At 44.5% G+C, this 19,064-nt stretch overlaps 1 protein-coding gene across 1 annotated transcript in view; it reads left to right on the forward strand.

The window, feature by feature from the left end:
* Window positions 1–19,064, forward strand: part of SCUBE3 (signal peptide, CUB domain and EGF like domain containing 3) — a 127,935-nt gene that overhangs the window by 92,163 nt on the left and 16,708 nt on the right. The window lies entirely within an intron of this gene.

Raw genomic sequence — 19,064 nt, forward strand, 5'->3', positions numbered from 1 at the left:
TACGGAACTAAATGGCATACTCGCCCACGGAGAGGTCTCCCTGGTGTAGGGTTAGCAAGGATGCAGCAGCCGAAGAAACTCTCCCAGGTTCCTCAAAGATCGAGCGGAAGGTCTGTAAGAAGCACTGCAAGTCACGGGTCTCTGGTCCCTGATGTTCCCACAGAGGATTAGGACATGCCAGGGCTTTGCCAGTAAGGAGAGAGATGATGAAGGCGATCCTGACGTCATCCGAACAGAAGGACCTGGCATGTAGTCTGAAATGAATCAGGCACTGATTCAAAAATCCCCTGCAGGACCTCGGATCTCCGTCATAGCGTGGAGGTAGCGGCAAGAAACACAGGGGATTGGCACCGGTACAGATAGGAAGTGTAGCAAGAGGAACCGCAGGAACGGGTGCAGTGACGACTGTGGTTGGAGCGAGCAACCGATGGACTTTGGCGTTCACCGACAGGAGGAGCTGGTCTTGTCGTGACTGGAGATCCTCCATCTTGGCCAGCATGGCTTGTGTCGTCAAAGTCTCAGGTTGACCAGCGGGGTCCATGGCCTGAGCGTACTGTCACGCAGCGGGTTAGTGGACCCACTAGGCCGTACCGCCGTAGCGGGGAGGCAGCTGGCCAAACCACAGGAAACCCCAGAAATACAATGTCCCGCACAAGGGTACCCGGATAGTCCAGACGATGGCCGCAGCTCTGGCACAGATGGAGATGGTTGCAGCAGACAGTGCCAAACGTGGCGGATGACACAGGAGCCGCAAGTTGCGCTAGACGTGGCGGATTCCTCCGGACGTGGCAGATGACACAAGACGTGGCGGATTCTGCCAGACTTGGCAGATGACACAGGACGTGGCAGATTCCTCTGGACGTGGCAGATTACACAGGACATGGCAGATTCCTCTGCACGTGGCAGATGACACAGGACGTGGCAGATGACACAGGACGTGTCAGATTCTTCTGCATGTGGCAGATGACCCAGGACGTGGCAGATGACAGGACGTGGTGGATTCCTCCGGACGTGGCAGAAGACACCGGACGTGGCACGACTTGATACTAAGGCACAGCACGGGAAACAGGAACGGGGAACAAGGCACGGGTAACAACAGGAACGGGAGACACTAAGGGACCATTTGCAAGACAGACTGGGAAAACTAACAACGCTCAGGCAAGGCTTAGAAGGCCAGGGGCCTTCTTATAGACCAGGAAATCGTGGCAGTTGATGATGATGACTTCCTCCTATTTGTGCGCGCTGGCCCTTTAAGGCCGGGCACGAGCGTGCGCGCGCACCCTACGGGACACAGCCGAACGGAGCGGAAGTGAGTGCTGGCGTCTCCTAGGAAGGAGATGGGGACCAGCGCTCACAGATCCATGGCTGCGGGCGTTGGGAGGTGAGTAAACCCGACGGCCCGCGGCCATGGACGCTACAGGAGCACCTAGAGGATTTTGAGGCCTCCTTTTTATTAGGCACCATGTCCGGTTTGAAGAGGTCTTGTGGTGCCAAAACAGTGGAAACCCCCAAAAGTGACCCTATTATGGAAACTAGACCCCTTGAGGAATTCATTGTAGTTTTCATGGGGTGCATGCGACTTTTTGATCAGTTTTTATTCTATTTTTAAGTGGCGTGGTGACTAAAAAACAGCAATTTTACTATTGATTCTTTATTAAAAAAAATTTACAGCGTTCACCGTGCGCTATAAATGACATATTCACTCTGCGATTACGGCGATAACATATGTTTATAGTTTTTTTTATGTCTTATGGCATTTGCACAATAAAATACTTTTTGTTAAAAATCATTAACTTTTTTTGCCATAACTTTTTAATTTTTCCATCAAGAAATCCGTGCAAGGACTTGCGTAACGAACTGTAGTTTCGATCAGTACCATTTTTAGGCACATGAGACTTTTTGATCTCTTTTTATTTCATTTTTTGAGAGGTGAAATGACAAAACAATTGTGATTCTGGTATGGTTTATTATTTTCTTTTATGGCGTTCACCGCGCGGGATAAATAACGAAATAATTTTGTAAATCAGGCCGTTACGGTCGTGGCGATACCAATTATGTATAGTTTATTTGTTTATTTATCTATTTTTATTTATAATAAATGACTGATAAGTGAAAAAGGGGGATTTTTACTTTTATTACTTTTAAAACTTAGATTTTCTTATTTTTACACAACTTTTTCTTACTTTTTTTTAACTTTATTACTTTGTCCCACTAGGGGACTTGAGGGCAAGAGGACCTGATCGCAATTCTAATACACTGCACTACATGCGTAGTGCAGTGTATTAGAGCTGTCAGCTACTCACTGACAGAAAGCATTTGTCAGGACCCACTAGGCTTCCGTAGATGGCATAGCCGCACGCCATTGTCAGACATCTGGTTGCCATAGCAACCATCGCTGCCCGCTATCATGTAGCGGGCCGTCGATGGTGGCTTAACCCTTAAGAAGCCGCGATCGCTATTGAGCACGACTTTTAAGGGGTTAATCAGCGGGGACACATCGATCGGTCCCCGCTATAGGAGCTGCGGCAACTGCTGTACAAGACACTCCTGTATGTGTAGGGAAGACGGCCGAAATGGCCATTCCTCCCGTGACGTACTATTCCGTCATGGAGCGCGAACGGAATGGTTACCATGATGGAATAGTACGTCACTGAGCGCGAAGGGCTTAAACCTAATTTGCCAAGGGGATGCCCAAACACTGAGTGTGTCCAAATCAGCTTGCAATTTACGAACATCTTCCATAGACCGAACAATACTACATAGCTTGGCGTCATCAGCAAAAATAGAAATAGTACTATTAATCCCATCCCCTATATCATTAACCCCTTAATGCACCAGGACGCACCGGTACGTCCTGCATTGAAGTGCTTTAAGGCACAGGGACGTACCGGTGCGTCCTGGCGAAAAACTGTCACCCTGTCAAAGGACAAGGTGACAGAACTGTGCCGTCAACTGTTTATGACAGTTGACCGGCACAGTAAGACGGCAGGTGATCATTCACAGCGGTCTCCTGCCGGCGATCGCTGTGATTGGTCAGTCAAAGCAGACTGACCAATCACAGCTCCATGACGTGGTGTATGTGATGGCGCTGGCTCAGCTTGAGCCAGCGCTATCACCGCCGGTAATCAGATGTCCGGCACCCCTCTGCAACGGCCAGGACCGGAGCTAGGCTCCGATCCGGCTGATTAACTCCTTCGATGCATCGATCAACGCGATCCCGAAGTGTCTTGTAGCCTGTCGGCAACCACGATGGTTGCCACGGGCGCGGGTGTCAGCCGTTTGTCACAGCTGACATCGTGGTCTAACGGCCAGGACCAGAGCTAGGCTCCGATCCGGCCGATTAACCCCTTAGATGCAGCTATCAGTGCATCTTAGTGATTAGACCGCACGCTATGGTTGCTAATGACAACCATCGGCACCCACGGGTGTTCCGATGGTTGCTATGGCAACCATAGCCTAACAATCGCTTCCTAGTACGGAAGCCTATCAGGCTCCGCCGGGAGGCGAAGCCTAATAGGCTCGCTGTCAGTGAATAGCTGACAGCTCTAATACACTGCACTATGTAGGTAGTGCAGTGTATTAGAATAACGATCAGGGCTTCATGCCTTCAAGTTCCCTAGTGGGACACAAAAAAAAGGTAAAACAAGTTAATAAAAATGTTGTAAAAAAGTTAAAAAAAATAAGTTTCATGAAAAAAAATAAGTTTAAAAAAACACTATCACAGCCTTTTTTCCTATAATAAGTCTTTTATTATAGGAAAAACAGAAAAAAAGTAAACATATGTGGTATCCCAGCGTCCGTAATGACCCAAGCTATAAAAATATCACGCTATTTTACCCGTACGGTGAACACCGTAAAAAAAAAATAATAAAAAACTATTCCAGAATCGCTGTTTGTTAGTCACTACCCCTCGCAAAACAGAATAAAAAAATGGATCTAAAAGTTGCATGTACCCCAAAATTATACCATTGAAAATTGCAGCCCGTCCCGCAAAAAACAAGCCCTCCCGCAGTTTTTTTGATGGAAAAATAAAAAAGTTATCGCTCTCAGAATATGGTGACACAAAAAAAAAATTGAAACAAAAGTGATTTTATTGTGCAGACGCTGCAAAGCATAAGAGAAACTATATACATATGGTATCGCCGTAATCGTACTGACCCGCAGAATAAAGTAAAATTGTCATTCATAGCGCATGGCGAACGCTGTAAAAAAAAAAATTATAAAAAACATCAGAATTGCAGGTTTTTGGTCACCTTGCTTGCCAAAAAAAATGAAATACAAAGTGATCAAAAAAATTGCATGTACCCCAAAATGGTACCAATGAAAACTACAGATTGTCCCGCATCAAATAAGCCCTCACACAGCTCCGGTGGAGAAAAAAAAAAAGTTCTGGCTCTGCAAAATGTGCAGAGTGTTCCAAAAGCGGATAAGATCTGGCACCATTTATCAGTGCGACACCGGCCACATATCTATGAATTATTATTTATTTACCCCATTATTATACCATCTTATTATGCCCCTGATGTACTCCGCACAGCTTACATATGCCCCCACATTATAAACTGAAATAACAGCAATACCCCAAACAAAACTACCACTAAGCAAAATCTGCGCTCCAAAAGCCAAATGGCGCTCCCTCCCTTCTGAGCCCTGCAGCGTGCCCAACGGGCAGTTTACGTCCACATATATGGCATCGCCATACCAGGGAGAACCCGCTTAACAGTTTGAGGTATTTTTCTTCAGTGGCATGAACTGGGCACAAAATATTGTGCACTAAAATGGCATATACCTGTGGAAATTTGGAATTTTCACTTTGCACCATCAACTGAGCATTCATTTATTATAGAAAAAAAAAACCTGTGTGGTCAAAATGCTCACTACACCCGTTAATAAAATGCCTTCAGGGGTGCAGTTTCCAAAATGGGGGTCACTACTTGGGGGTTTGTTTTACTATTTGACCCCAGAGCCCTGCCATTGTGGGCTAATGCTGCGAAAATCATCAAAATAGCCCTCACATGCGCCTTTCACTCCTAAGCCCTGTTATACATCCAGGCAAATTATAAATGCCTTGAGGGATGTAGTTTACAAAATGGGGTAACTTCTCAGGGTTTTACACTCTACTCTGGTACCTCAGGGAGCTCTGCAAATGCGACATGGCACCCATACACCAGTCCAGCAAAATCTGTGCTCTAAAAGCCACATGGCACTCCTTCCATTTTGAGCTCTGCCATGTGCTCAAACAGCAGTTTAGGGCCACACATGGGGTATTGCCGTATTCGGGAGAAATTGGGTAACAAATTATGTGTTGTTTTTTCTCCTATTACACCTTGTGGAAAAAAAATTGGGTGCAAAACGACATATTTTTTGGAAAAAAAAAATGTTTTCATTTTCACACTGCCTCATTCTAATACAGTCTATGAAACACCTGTGGGATCAAAATGCTCAGTACACCCCTAGATGATTACTCTGAGGGGTATAGTTTCCAAAATGGAGTCACTTCTCAGTGGTTTCTACTGTACGGGTACCTCAGGGGCTCTGCAAATGCGACATGGCGCCCAAAAAACAATCAACCAAAATCGACATGCCAAGTAGCACTCCTGCCATTCTGAGCCCTGTGGTGTAGCCAAGCAGCAGTTTATGACCACATGTGGGGTATTACCATACTCGGGAGAAATTGGTTTACAATTGTTGGGGCGCTTTTTCTACTTTATTCCTTGTGAAAATGAAAATAATTCAACATTTTAGTGGAAAGAATGTCGATTTTCATTTTCACTGCATAATTCCAATAATTCAGCAAAAAAACTGAGGGGTCAAAATGGTCACTATACCGCTAGATAAGTTCCACGAGGGGTGTAGTTTCCCAAATGGGGTCACTTTTGCCGCGTTTGCACTATTTTGGCCCCTCAGTGGCTTTGCAAATGTGACATAGCGCCACAAACCATTCCAGTAAAACTTGAGCTCCAAAAGTCAAATGGCGCTCCGTCCTTTTTAACTTCCGCCATGTGTCCAAACAGCAGTTTATTACCACATATGGGGTATTGCTGTGCTCAGAAGCGTTTGCTTTACAAATATTGGGGTGTTTTTTCTCCTTTATCTATTGTAAAAATGAAAAAATCTGAGCTAAAACGACATTTTATTAGAAAAAATGTAGATTTTCAATTTCACGGCATAATTCCCATAAATTAAGCAAAAACCGTGTAGGGTCAAAATGCTAACTATACCACTAGAAAAATTCCTTGAGGGGGGTAGTTTCCAAAATGGGGTAACTTTTGGGGAGTTTCCACTGTTATGGTCCCTCCAGGGCTTTGCAAACACGACATGGCACCGATAACCATTCCAGCAAAATCTGCGCTCCAAAATCCAAATGGCCCTTGTTCCCTTCTGAGGCGTGCCGTGGGTCCAAACAGCAGTTTATTACCACATATGGGGTATTGCCGTAATCGGGAGAAATTGCTTTACAAATTTTTGGGTGCTTTTTCTCCTTTATTCCTTGTAAAAATGAAAACATTGTATGTTTTTTCAGAAAAAAAGTAGATTTTCATTTTCACAGACCAGTTCCGATAAATTTAGCAAAAAACCTGTGGGCTAAAAATGCTCACTATACCACTAGAAAAATTCCTTGAGCGGTGTAGTTTCCAAAATTTGGTCACTTTTGGGGGGTTTCCACGGTTTTGGCACCACAAGACCTCTTCAAACCTGACATGGTGCCTAAAATATATTCTAATAAAATAGAGGACCAAAATCCACCAGGTGCTTCTTTGCTTCGGAGGCCGGTGTTTCTGTCCATTACCGCACTAGAGCCACATGTGGGATATTTCTAAAAACTGCAGAATATGGGCAATAAGTATTGATTTGCTTTTCTCTCGTAAAACCTTCTGTGTTACAGAAAAAATGTATTACAAATGAATTTAATAAAAAAAAAATTGAAATTTGTAACTTTCACCTCTACTTTGCTTTATTTCCTGTGAAATGCCTAAAGGGTTAAAATACTTTCTGAATGCTATTTTGAATACTTTGAGGTGTGCAGTTTTTAAAATGGTGTGATTTAAGGGGACTTTCTAATATATAAGGCCCTCAAAGTCACTTCAGAACTGAACTGGTCCCTGAAAAAATAGCCTTTTGAAATTTTCTTGAAAATGTGAGAAATTGCTGCTAAAGTTCTAAGCCTTGTAACGTCCTAGAAAAATAAAAGGACGTTCAAAAAATTATGCAAATATAAAGTAGACATATGGGTACTGTTCACTAGTCCCTATTTTGTGTGGTATTACTATCTGTTTTACAAGCAGATACATTACAATTTAGAAAAATGCAGATTTTTGCAAATTTTCTCAAAATTTTGGTGTTTTTTACAAATAAATATTGAATTTAACGACAAAATTTTTTCAGTATCATAAAGTACAACATGTCACGAGAAAAGAATCTCAGAATCGCTTGGATAGGCAAAAGCGTTCCGGAGTTATTACCACATAAAGTGACACATGTCAGATTTGCAAAAATCGGCTGTGTCCACAAGGCCAAAACAGGCTTAGACACTAAGGGGTTAATAAATAAATTGAATAACAGTGGACCCAGCATGGAACCCTGGGGTATACCACTTATAACCGGTGACCATTCAGGGTAGGAGTCATTGACCACAACCTTCTGGATACGGTCATTGAGCAAATTCTCAATCCAATTACAAACTATACTTTCTAAATCTATAGTCCTTAATTTACCCATTAGATGTCTATGAGGGACAGTGTCAAATGCCTTTGCAAAGTCCAAAAACACTATATCCACAGCGGCCCCTCTGTCTAGGCTTCTGCTCACCTCTTCATAAAAACATATCAGGTTAGTTTGACACCTTCTGTCCTTAGTAAAACCGTGCTGGCTGTCACTTATAATACTATTTTTTGTCACGTACTCCTGTATGTAGCCCCTCAAACATTTTTCCCACGATTGATGTTAAACTTACTGGTCTATAATTACCAGTGGAATACCTATAGCCCTTTTTGAAAATAGGCACCACATTTTTCACTTGGCACTATACCAGTCCCTTGGCACTATACCAGTCACTAGAGAATCTCTAAATATTATGAAGAGGTGGACAGAAATAGCTGAACTAAGTTCTTTAAGAACTCTAGGGTGTAACCCATCTGGTCCCGGGGCCTTGTGCACATTTATTTTATTTAACTTACCTTGGACCATAACTACATTCAGCCAATTAAATATATTAGTCGATTTATTAATAGCACTGGCACCGTCTACATCAGCTACTCTTTCTTCTGTTGTATATACAGTGCTAAAGAAAACATTTAGTAACTCTGCCTTCTCTTGATCCCCTGTGACCAACTCCCCATTACCACTATTTAGCAATCCTACATGTTCAGACCTTGGTTTTTTTGCATTTATATACTTGAAGAATTTTTGGGGATTTGTTTTACTATCCTTGGCCACCTGCCTTTCATTTTGTATTTTTGCTGATTTTATACATTTTTGCAGATTTTATTAAGCTCCATGTAATTTACAAAGGCTAAAGCTGTACCCTCAGATTTGTATTTTTCAAATGCCCTTTTTTTGTCATATATTGCCATTTTTACAGAAGGTGTAAGCCATGTGGGGTTTAATTGTAGTCGTTTATACTTGTTACCTATAGAAATAAATTTTGCACTATAATTACCCAAAGTCGATTTTAAAATCTCCCATTTATCATTTGTACAATTATTTGACATTAGTTCTTCCCAGTCTATATCCTGAATTGCAGCCCTCATCCTGGGGAAATTAGTCTTCTTAAAATTAAGTGTCTTTGCCCTCCCAGCCTGTGTTTGTTTTATACAGTATAGGTAAAATGTAACTATATTGGGATCACTCTTACCGAGGTGTTCACGAACAATGACATTCCCAACAAGCTCTGCCTTATTTTATATTACCAGATTGTCACAATCTGTGGGTATGTGGACCCACTGGGATGTACCACCGTAGCGGGATAGCAGCTGCCTACCAGAGTAGCAAATCAATATATAAATAGTCCAAGCACAAGGGTACCTGCAGTGGTACAGACAGTAGCAACAGCTAGGCACAGATGGGACCTTGACAGCAGACATCAGACGTGGTGTAACACAGCAGGCGGAACCGGTGGCACAACACGACTCCAACAGGTTTAAGGTACAGGAACAAATAGCACGGGATACAGGGTACAGGTAGCAGGGCACGGGAAATAATGGGTACAAAACGCCTCTTTGATACTTTTCACTCCCTCCTTAGTCCTAAAGTGCAGACACCAATCACAGATCTCAGTGCTGAAGACCTGGCCAATTATTTTAAAGTTAAAATTGACAACATCCGACATGATATTATCTCCCAGTCCCCTAGTAACATCGATCCCCTTCCCCCCCACACTCCCTCTTCTTCACTCTCAGCATTTGACCCAATAACTGAAGAAGAAGTCTCGAGGCTCCTCTCTTCTTCTCGTCCTACTACCTGCCCTAGTGATCCTGTCCCCTCACACCTCCTCCAGTCCCTCTCCCCAGCTGTCACTAGTCACCTCACTAAAATATTTAACCTCTCTCTTTCCTCTGGTATCTTTCCCTCCGCTTTTAAACATGCCATTATAAACCCATTATTGAAAAAACCAACACTTGACCCATCCAGCGCTGCCAACTACCGACCAGTCTCTAATCTGCCCTTCATCTCCAAACTCCTGGAACGCTTGGTCTACTCTCGCCTTATCCGCTATCTCTCTGCTAACTCCATTCTTGACCCCTTACAATCTGGTTTCCGCACTCTACACTCCACAGAAACTGCCCTTACTAAAGTCTCAAATGATCTCTTGGCGGCTAAATCAGACAGGAAATCCTCTCTCCTGATTCTTTTGGATCTCTCTGCAGCCTTTGACACTGTAGACCACAAACGCCTACTTAACATGCTCCACTCTATTGGCCTCAAGGACGCGGCTCTCTCTTGGTTTTCCTCCTATCTCTCTGACCGCTCATTCAGTGTGTCATTTGCTGGTTCCACTTCTTCTCCTCTTCCCCTTGATATCGGGGTTCCTCAGGGATCAGTCCTAGGTCCACTCCTCTTTTCTCTCTACACAGCTCCTATTGGACAAACCATCAGCAGATTTGGCTTCCAGTACCATCTCTACGCTGATGACACCCAATTATATACCTCTTCCCGTGACATCACCCCTGCTCTAATACAGAACACCAGTGATTGTCTGTCCGCTGTCTCTAACACCATGTCCTCTCTCTATCTGAAACTGAATCTTTCTAAAACTGAGCACCTTGTGTTCCAACCATCTACTAACCTCCCTAAACCTGATGTCTCTATCTCTGTGTGTGGCACTATCATAACTCCTAAGCAGCACGCCCGCTGTCTCGGGGTTATTTTTGACTCAGATCTTTCCTTTACTCCTCACATACAATCACTTTCACGCTCCTGTCATTTTCACCTCAAAAACATCTCCAGAATCCGCTCTTTTCTTACGGAGGAAACTGCCAAAACTCTCATTGTTGCTCTGATTCACTCTCGTCTTGACTACTGTAACTCATTACTAGTCGGTCTTCCCCTCACTAAACTCTCCCCTCTCCAATCTATCCTCAATGCAGCAGCCAGGCTCATCTTTATGACCAACCGCTACACCAACGCCTCTAATCTGTGCCAGTCACTGCACTGGTTGCCCATCCCCTTCCGAATAAAATTCAAACTTATTACTCTCACCCACAAAGCTCTCCACAGTGCTGCACCTCCTTACATCTCCTCCCTCATCTCTGTCTACCACCCTACTCGGGCTCTACGTTCTGCCAACGACCTTAGATTAAAATCCTCCATAATCCGAACCTCCCACTACCGTCTCCAGGATTTCTCTCGTGCTGCACCCGTCCTCTGGAATGTGCTACCCCAGACAATCAGATTAATTCCCAATATCCACAGTTTTAAACGTGCCCTGAAAACACATCTATTTAGACAGGCCTATAAAATTCCCTATTCTGACTCCTTTTCATGGCCCTCCATTTAGATTAGTCATCAGAATAAGATTCCCTCACACTCCTTCTCTTCATGTCCGTCATACACGGATACTGGCTGGTGACCGGCTCATGCAGCTTTATGTTACCACCGCATGTGTATAAAAATGGCCGGACCATTGTACAGAACAAACACTATTACACTTTGTGTCTCCCTTATGTCCTCATAGATTGTAAGCTCTTGCGAGCAGGGTCCTCACTCCCCAGGTTTGAATTGTAAATGAACTTTGTCACTATGTAATGTCTGATATTGTTTTCATGTTCCCTCTACATTGTAAAGTGCTGCGTAATATGTTGGCGCTATATAAATTAAGATTATTATTATTATTATTATTATTAACACTAAGGGACCATTTGCTAGACTAACATAGGAAAACACAACAACGCTAAGGCAATGAGCAAAGGGGCAGGGCCATTCTTGTAGTCCAGGTTCATCATGGGCTAATTATTGATAGTTCCCATGTGCGTGCGCTAGCCCTTTAAGGCCGGGCACGAGCGTGCGTGCGCGTCCTACGGGACACAGCAGATAGGAGCGGAAGTGAACGCTGGCGTCTCCTGGGGAGGAGATGCGGGCCAGTGCTCACAGATCCATGGCTGCGGCTGCTGGGGGGTGAGGAATCCCGACGGTCCTCGGACATGGACGCTACACAGATCCAACAGAGCTTCACCTCTAGTCGGGTCTTCCACAAACTGGCCCATAAAAATTTTCTGCAACAGGTTGAGGAAATGTCTCCCCTTGGCAGTTGTAGCCAAACCATGACTCCAATTAATATCTGGGTAATTAAAATCTCCCATTATCACTACAGTACCCACCTGTGCTGCCCCTCCATCTGTTTATATAGCTGACCTTCCATCTCCTCAGTTATATTGGGGGGGGGGTCTATAGAGTACAGCAAAAGTAATTTTTTCAGTGTTTACCTCCTTTTATAATTCCACCCACGAAGTTTCAACCTCCTCACAATCTTCACCCACTATTGCCTCTTTCACACTCGCCTTCATATCACTTCTCACATACAGACATACACCACCGTCTTTCCTATTTGTCCTGTCTTTTCGAAACAGTGTAAAACCCTGTAGATTTACAGCCCAGTCATGTGAAGAGTCTAGCCATGTTTTAGCAACACCACCTATATTTATATGTTCTTCCAGTACCAAGGCCTCCAGCTTCCCCATTTTGCTTGCTAGACTTTTGGCATTTGTGAACATGCACTTTAACTTGCATTTCAAATTGTCACGTTTGGTATCAGAAATGTTATTATTTGACATTATTTGGGCATTTTTCACTGTTTTTTTGTAACAAAAGGATCTCCTTATCCTGTTGTCCAGTCCTCTCCCCACAGTCTATTTCTCCCCCCACCAATATAGTCTGACCCCTCTCTAACCTAACTACCCCTTTATTTTCTACATTGACCTCCCTTCTCAGCCCTAGTTAAAAACTCTGCCACCCCAGATAGAATTCTCTCCCCCAGCACAGCGGACCCCCTTCCATTTAGGTGCAAATCATCTGCAGAATACAGTTTGTACGCCAATGAAAACTCAGCCCAGTGCTCTAGGAACCCAAAGCCTTCTCTTCTACACCAAGGCTTATGACACATCTGCAGGATATTTATGACACATTTATGACACATCGGCAGGATAGATCATAAATGTCAGATTGATGTGGGTCCCAGCTCTGGGACCCGCACCTATCTCCAGAATGGGCCCGCCTAAAACCTGTTCAGCCGCTGTGTGAATGAGGTGTTTTCCGACCATGAAAAACGTTATATGGTTGTGAATTACGTAAACAGCGTAACTCACGGAGCTAGGCTGTGTACGTAACTCCAATAGTAGTGAATGGCAGTTACAGAAGCAGCGTTACATGCAAGCTACGCTGTTTCCGTAACTACCATTAAAGGGATCCTGTCATCAACATCTTACCTGTTAAACTCGCCTGACCCCTCAATGGCCGCAGCTGTCCAGAGTGCGTTCCTGTTCTCTTCTTTCCAGAAGTCCTCCTCTGTCTTCCCGCCTTTTATGGTAATTATTTTTCCCTCTGGGATGCAGCTTCTTAACCCCACCCACCGTTGCCACCTGTCTGGCCCTGACTGGCTAAGGAGCTGTCAATCAAAAAGGAGGTGGAGTCCACTCTGAGATGCTGGAGGAATGAAAATCTGACTCTTTTCAGATGAAGATTTGACTCTTTTCTGCTCATTTGCATATGGCTTGGGACCACTGAAAAACGGAATACTAAAGTTACAGAGCTTACTTAGAACATATTTATAGCTTAGATGACAATGATTTTTCACCCACTTTCACCAGGTATTGCTGGCTTTATAGCTAAAATGCTGGTGACAGGTTCCCTTTAAGTTCTATGAGACTTACGTAAACAGCGTAGACTCCCTGAGCTCCCGATGTCTTTCCTGTGATACGCATGGCACAGGTAGTATGCCTGAGAATATTACCTTGGAGGTCCTTCCCTTCAGCTTGTAGCCTAGTTCTTTAAAATTGTTGTTGGTCTATTTCGGATTCGAGGACTACTTCTATGACGTAGTTTTTATTTTCAATAAAACTGTTAACCAGGGGTGTCTGAGGAGCTTTATTTAAAAAAAATAATTTTTATGTGTTGGTGCTTTTTTTTTGTAATTATTAACCGGCCTTAGGATAGATGGTGCCCCGTGCGAAATGATCTTTTGGTGCCCCCTATCATAAAAAAAAATGCCCCATAAAAAAAGTAGAATGCCCCTTTAGTGCCCCCAGTATACAGTATAATAATAATATTTAATAATATAATATATTACAACCCCTTCAAGGACACAGTCTTTTGTCCTCTAATTGTGCCCACAGTATTATGCCCCCTGTAGTACCCCTACACAGTATAATGTCTGCTTAGTGGCCCCCTCACAGTATAGTGCCCCCTGTATATTTTGCCATACAGCCTCCCTGTAGACAGTGCCATAATCCCCCACCTCCACCTTGTAGATCGTGTCATACAGCCCCCCACCTCTCTCTTGTAGACAGTGCCCCCAAACAAAAACAAAAATTGTACTCACCTAGGCCCCGTTCTCACGACGAACTGAGCTGCTCCACGACCTGATCCTGTAGCCTAGTACAGAGTTTCCCAACCTTTTCGGACTCGAGGCAGCACTGGAAAAAAAACATTTCCTCAGGGCACCCCTACCAAAAATTGTTTTGAGAAAGACAGAAAACGGCTAAAAACAAGCACTACACTTGTAGGGTATGTTCATACAGAGTTTTTTGTATGGCAAAAAATATCTGCCTCAAAATTCCTTCAGGAATTGACAGCGTTGTTTGACCTTTTTTTTTTTTTGCGTTTTTTCCTAAGTCGTTGAAGCTAATGCAAAAGACTCAGGAAAAAAGCACCAAACGGAAGTCGCAGGTATTTTCTGCCTCCTATTCATTTCAATTGGAGGTCAGAGGTGGAAACCACTTGAAGACCATCAGCCCCCCACTCACAGTAAAATGACCATCAGCCCCCCACTCTCAGTAAGATGACCTTCAGCCCCCCCCCACTCACAGTAAAATGACCATCAGCCCACCACTCACTGATTCCCCCTGTAGATAGTGACACACAACCCCTTGTAGGTAGTGCCACACAGCCCCTTGTAGGTAGTGCCATACAGACCCTTGTAGGTAGCGCCACACGTCCCCTTGTAGAAAGTACCACACAGCCCCCTTGTAGGTAGTGTGATGCAGCCGCCTTGTAGGTAGTGCCACACAGCCCGCTTGTAGGTAATGCTACACAGCCCCCTTGTAGATAGTGCCACACAGCCCCTTGTAGATAGTGCCACACAGCTCCATTGTAGGTAGTGCCACACAGCCCCCTTGTAGGTAGTGCCACACAGCCCCCTTGTAGGTAGTGCCACACAGCCCCCTTGTAGGTAGTGCCACACAGCACCCTTGTAGGCAGTGCCACATAGCACCCTTGTTGGTAGTGCCATACAGCCCCCAGCCCCCTTATAGTTTGTGCCACACAGCCCACAGCCCCCTTGTAGGTATTGCCACACAGCCAACAGCCCCCTTGTAGATAGCACGCCCCCCTTCCTAGCGCCACTGTAGCACCCTGAAGGAGCGGAATCCCCATGTGGCCGTAGATTATGCTCCTGGAGCGCTCCGCTTGATGTCTCTATCCATATATGGACAGTGACATTAGGGTCAACTCCTGAAGCGGAATCCCCGACCACAGCGTTGCCGACGCTGTGACCGGGGATTCCACTCCTTGAGTAGCTCCTGTCGTCTGTGTCCATTTATGGACAGTGATGTCATTGGCTTCACCTGGAGTGGAATCCCGGGTCACAGAGTTGGCAACACTGTGGATGGGGATTCCGCTTCAGGAGTTTCCCCTAATGTCACTGTCCATATATGGACAGAGACATCAAGCGGAGCGCTCCAGGAGCGGAATCCCTGGCCAGACAGGGATTCCGCTCCTTCAGGAAGCTACAGTGGCACTAGTAGATAGCAGAGCAGGGAGATACCCTGCTCTGCTATAGTGCCGGCGTTACCGCTGTAGCGGCTGCTAGTGGCGCCGGCGCCCATGGGGGTGCCCGACGCGGGCACCCTCATGCCCGGTGGCACCGCTAGCAGCTGCTAGGCTGCTACAGTGGTAGCGACGCCACTGAGTGAAGCGCCCAGTCGGAAAGGCGACTGCTGAGTCGCCGGGCCCGGGCACTTCTGAAGCAAGCAGGGGAAGGGAGCCAGTGCAGCGCCCCCTTCCACCTGCTGGAGTGATGCGCCATGCGCAAAGGCACAGGTTGCACACCCCTAAGGCCGGCCCTGATTATTACTACGGCCTTAGAAATGGCCGCTGTCTGATAGACAGCTTACAATACTAAGGCGGGGCTTAGTGTTAGCAGGTGAAAAGGCTAGCAGTAACCCCCCATTATTACCCCTGTACCTGCCGGGACCAGGGGTACCAGAAAGAGGTGGGTACGATCCAGTACCTGACCATCTGCAGTGAGGGTGGGAAAGCCCAAAACACGTAAGCCTTCCCACCCTGACAATGCTAGTCTGCTGCTGCTGCTATGTGATATTTGGCTAGTTATGAAAAATGGGGTGGACCCCACATAGTTTAAAAAAATAATAATAATAATAAAAATTTAAAAAAACAAAATTTTTCATAACTAGATGGATTCAAGATAGCAGCAGCTGTCACTGCTAACACTAAAGCCCACCTTAGTAATGGACGCTATCAATCGGAGAGTGGCCATTACTAAGACAGTAGTAATAAAGTTAAATAGAAACACAGACACACAGAAAAAATATATTTTACTGAAATAAAAAACATACACAACCCTCGTTAACCATTTTGTTGGAAATAAAAACCGCCATCATCGAAGTAGTCCTCAAATCTGAAGTAGTCCAAGAACCAAACCTGTAAAAAAAACACAAAGCAACACCAAAAAAAACACGTTAGTAACACACAAAAAAGCAAAACAGTTATTATATTTACCTTTCCTGGATCCAGCACTGGAGCTGCAATGCCAGAGAGCTAATCTGTTTCCGTAACTTCGGGAGTAATTCGGGGCGTCAGCACTAAAAGAGCCTAGGGCAGCATCAACTATAAATATGGCCCTGCATAAGGGGTGTATTTTATTAATGGCCGCACGATTTTGCAGGTAAAGGGCCATTTTACCTGAAATAACATGCGGCCATTAACAGGCTATTTGACAGCCTCGCCGAACATGGTGCTGGCGCGGTTGTTGGCCACGACACGACTGGGTCAGGGACGCTCCGTTTGTATATAATGATAATATCATATATAGTTCTGCCCCATATAAATTATGAACACAAAGCGTCTGCTTCATGCAGATGTCTAGCATTTGTAAAAAACCTATAATGTCATTTTGCAAAGTAGACACATTTAGTCAATAAGTCACAACTATAGATTAGAGAAAAAGTTTTTCAATTATGAGATTTGAGATGAAACTAGAATGCTTGTTGGGTTTGATGAAAGTACAAAATGTTAAGACTTGCTAGTAGTGAATCACAAAACTGAACAGCCAGTCAGAAGTGTTGTGTCACATGATGTGCTGCATGACACAGCCCTTCTATATAAGTAATTGCAGGGTTAAACTAGTACCCAGTGGCGTAACTACCGCTGTAGCAGCCGACGCGGCTGCTACGGGCCTGCGGAATGAGGGGGCCCCCCATGCCTGGTGGCACCACTATCAATGGTATGGCGGTAGCGACGCCACATTCAATAGTATCTGCGTCCTTAGGACGCAGATACTATTGAACACTATGGCAGAGCAGAGAGGTATCTCCAAGCTCTGCCATTTACTAGGCTACAGGCCACGTGACGTCACTGGATCATGCCTAGGTGAGTATAATTATTATTTTTTGGGTGCGCTATCTACAAGGGGGCGCTTGTATGTCACCTTCTACAAGAGTGAGGTGGGGGCCACTATCTACAGGGGGGCTGTTTGACACTATCTACAAGGGAGAAGTGGGGGCACTGTCTACAAGGGGGCTGTATGGCACTATCTATAAGGGGGAGGTGGGGCCACTATCTACAAGGGTGGCTGTATGGCGCTTTCTACAAGGGTGTGGGGGCACTATCTACAATGGGGTGGGGGCACTATCTACAAGGGGGAGGCACTATCTACAGGAGGGCTGTATGGCACAATCTACAGGTTGGCTGTATGACACAATCTACAGGGGGGAATGTATGGCACAATCTACAGGAGGGCACTATCTACAAGGGGGAGCTGTGTTTCCTAGTTACGTCCCTGCTGGTACCCCTCTTAGGGCGAAGAAGAATCGGAACAGAGCTCACCGTTTAGTGCCAGTGTGACACAGCAGACTATAACATAATATTTACTAGCTGGTTGTACTTGCAACCTTGCTTCTTGGAAGTGTTTGCTGGTCTGGATTTTGGCTCTGCTAGATTTTTTTTTTATACAATACGATATAACAATTTCATTTTCTCAACCCATAGTTTACCTCCCTAAAAGGAATATTTTATTTTGGTAACATTTAATCCCTCAAAAAGAAAATTATTAAGTTACATGCATCCTAGCATTCCAGGGATTTTTTTATTCTGATCTACGAACTTGCCATAGTGCATTGTACTGCTAAGTAAATAATTTACTTTACTTGCCATCGTTGGCAATACCTGCCATCAGTGTCAAATGTAAATTCTGGCAACCGCAAACAGAACAGATAAACCTAACCGGTAAACCTATTAAAGCTAATGGCCCCTAAAAATCACACACAGATCAAACCATTACCATTATGTTATTGGAAGTAAGCATACTTTATTCCCACAACTTTCTTCTAGTGTCCCCTAAGAGTTGACCTAACAAAGAGGGAGACTAACAAATGCCTAACCCATTCCACAGCCGTTCCATTCCACGCCCCATGTCAAATTGCTCTAGCAACATCAGACCACACCAACACAGTTTTGGGAAAGAAGACATGATACAGGTGAATCACCAAAACCACTATCACAAGAGGGACACAGACTTATAGACACCACCGCCAGAAACAATTACAACCAAAGCAAGGCCCAACTATAATAACCAGCAACCTACAGCCATTTGTACCAATCCTTAACATGTGCACTCCACTTGATTGATCACATGAATGGCAAAAGAAAACTTAATGGCATACGTTTGCTCCATGGAATGCTTTACAGGTTGTGGTATAAGAATTTAGTTGTTTTTTTTTGTATAATAACACTGTGTGCAATGCTTTTCTTCCCATCAAATCTCTCGAGACAGAAGATCTACACATAGCCTGAGTTAAACACTTAAACAAGCAATGTATATGTAGATGTCTTAGTGCTTTGCATCGTTTGTAACTGGTTGGCTTGTCCATTTTCTTTTGTGGTTTGCATGACAGCTTTTTGTGTATTATAGAATATTGTTGAAATCTCAAACAAAAAACTCTAAGGGTATGTTCACACGGCTTATTTTCGGCCGTTTTTCGGGCCGCAAACGGCCCAAAAAATGGCCGAATGATTGGAAGCAGTACGCCTCCAAACATCTGCCCATTGATTTCAATGGGAAAAACGGTGTTCTGTTCCAACAGGTTGTTTTTTTACGCGGCCATTTTTAAAAACGG

This window comes from Rhinoderma darwinii, chromosome 2 (genome assembly GCF_050947455.1).
Source record: "Rhinoderma darwinii isolate aRhiDar2 chromosome 2, aRhiDar2.hap1, whole genome shotgun sequence".
NCBI lineage: Eukaryota > Metazoa > Chordata > Amphibia > Anura > Rhinodermatidae > Rhinoderma > Rhinoderma darwinii.